Source organism: Cyanistes caeruleus, chromosome 35 (genome assembly GCF_971803275.1).
Source record: "Cyanistes caeruleus chromosome 35, bCyaCae1.hap1.1, whole genome shotgun sequence".
Taxonomy (NCBI): domain Eukaryota; kingdom Metazoa; phylum Chordata; class Aves; order Passeriformes; family Paridae; genus Cyanistes; species Cyanistes caeruleus.
The window spans coordinates 1,509,420-1,511,907 of record NC_141736.1 but is presented as its reverse complement, the minus strand read 5'-3'; the positions used below and the strand labels follow the sequence as shown (position 1 = coordinate 1,511,907).

The 2,488-nt window shown below is 52.3% G+C and overlaps 1 long non-coding RNA gene across 1 annotated transcript in view; it reads left to right on the top strand.

The window, feature by feature from the left end:
• Nucleotides 1–2,488, top strand: part of LOC147647647 (uncharacterized) — a 40,045-nt gene that overhangs the window by 32,977 nt on the left and 4,580 nt on the right. The gene's annotated exons all lie outside the window — the stretch shown is intronic.

Sequence of the window (2,488 nt, the reverse complement as noted above, 5' to 3'; positions counted from 1 at the left end):
TTTTGCTTTGTCACTTAAGAGCCACAAATCTTCAGCATCTCTCACTTCTCCTTTTCTCTTCCAGCATCACATAGCATTACAACAACTTCACCATTAGCACAGCTTTAGCAATGAATTCCTTTTGCTCAGAACTATACTTTAAAATACTCCATTCCCCCCAAAATACTGTTTCAGCAATTCAAGGAGTTTCTTCAGAACATGATTGTCCCCCTCCATAGCTTGAATAAAAGAAAATTTCAGCTTCTTCGGGCATCTTCCTCTTCTCTTCCCATCTGAGGCTTAATTCCTTTCCTCGCTGCCTTGGGTGGTTGATGCTGCCTCTTTACCTGTTGATCCCTCTCTCTTCCCCTCTCTCTGGAAAAAGGATTCATCTGCAAGTCTCGTCTGGCTAGTGAAAGGCTTCAACTCTTGCCCAGGCACTGGGGATGGTCCCGGGGCCAGCGGCTGCAGCTCTTTGCCATGCAAGATTTTCCCTAGCTGCTCTGGAGGAGTGTGGCCACTGTGTCAGCAAGCCACAGCTCAAGAGCTTTCCCTCCCCTTCCTCGGCAGTTGCTGCTGAAAGCCAGCAGCGGCACAAACTGCTGCCGAGCCAGGAAGCAGCCTGACCCGCCAGCCCCACTCTACAGGGCTCAGTGAGCCCTGCCAGAGCTTCAGCCCATCTGGGAAGGGGCCGCTGTCATTTCACACTCTCCAACCCCCTCCAGGAAGCGCCGAAATCCTGCCAGCCCCGCTCCCCCTGCGGCAGCCTTGTCCAGCCGGGGGGGCAAGAGGCTGAAGCCTAGCCATACTAGCTCTTCCAAAGGCAGGAACCAGAGAGAAAGAAAAATTCCTAGGATTAGGTTTCAAAGGGTGGTGTTCACAAGTTGATCTCCCTTTACAATGGGAAAACAACTGTCTGTTCTCAGAGATGACCAGGCATTGGCCAGCAGAAAGAAACCCCATCAACCTCCAGCAGCTTTAATTTCTCTAGCAGTTTTTCTTTGTTTCTTATTTATCAGCCTATCACACACACAGCAGTGACAGCCCCAGGCGTCCCCTCTCTGTAACACCAGAGCAGCTACCGCCCCAGGGTTCCACTCTCTGTGACACCACAGCCGTGACAACACCAGCGTTCCACTCTCTGTGACGCCACAGCTGTGACAGCACCAGTGTTCCACACTGTGACACAACAGTAGTGAAAACAACAGCATTCCGCTCTCTCTGACACCACAGCAGTGACACCACTGGGCATCCCTCTCTGTGACACCACAGCAGTGACAGCACTGGGCTTCCCTCTCTGTGACACCACAGCTGTGACTGAACTGGGCTTCCCTCTCTGTGACACCACAGCCGTGACAGCACCAGTGTTCCACTCTCTATGAAAACGCGGCAGAGTCAACAACTGCTTTCTACTATCTGTGACACCACAGCAGTGACTACACCAGTATTCCACTCTATGTGACACCACGGCATTTAAAGCACTGGGCTTCCCTCTCTGTGTCACCAAAGCTGTGACAGAACTGGGCTTCCCTCTCTGTGACACCACAGCTCTAACAACACCAGTGTTCCATTCTCTGTGACACTACAGCAGTGATAGGTCTGGGCTTCCCTCTCTGTGACACCAGAGCTGTGAAAGCACCAGTGTTCCACTCTCTATGATACCGTGGCAGAGTCAACAAATGCTTTCCACTAACTGTGACACCACAGCAGTGACTACACCAGTATTCCACTCTCTGTGACACCACGGCAGTGACACAACTGGGCTTCCCGCTCTCTGACAGTACAGCAGTGGTAACACCAGTGTTCCATGCTCTGTGACACAACGGTAGTGACAGGACTGGGATTTCCTCTCTGTGACACCACAGCTTTGACTGCACCAGTGTTCCACTCTCTGTGACACCACAGCTGTGAAAGCATCAGTGTTCCACTCTCTGTGACACCACAGCAGTGACAGCACTGGGCTTCTCTCTCTGTGACACTACAACTGTGACAGAACTGGGCTTCTCTCTCTGTGACAGCACAGCTGTTACAGCACTAGTGTTCCACTCTCTGTGACACCACAGCTGAGACAGCACTGGGCTTCCCTCTCTGTGACACCACAGCAGTGACAGCACCACTGTTCCACTCTCTGTGACACCACAGCTGTGACAACAACAGCGTTCCACTCTCTGACATCACAGCAGTGACAGCACGGGGCTTCCCTCTCTGTGACACCACAGCTGTGATGTCACAGAGAGAGAAGCCCATTGCTGTCACTGTTGGGGGGTCATAAAGGGTGGAACACTGGTGCTGTCACAGCTGTGGTGTCACAGAGTGTGGAACACTGGTGCTGTCTCAGCTGTGGTGTCACAGAGGGTGGAACACTGATGCTGTCACAGCTGTGGTGTCACAGTGAGGGAAGCCCAGTGCTGTCACAGTTGTGGTGTCACAGAGAATGGAACACTGCTGTTGTCACAGCAGTGGTGTCATGTTGAAAGACCCCCGAGCTGTTCACCAGTCTTCACAGAAG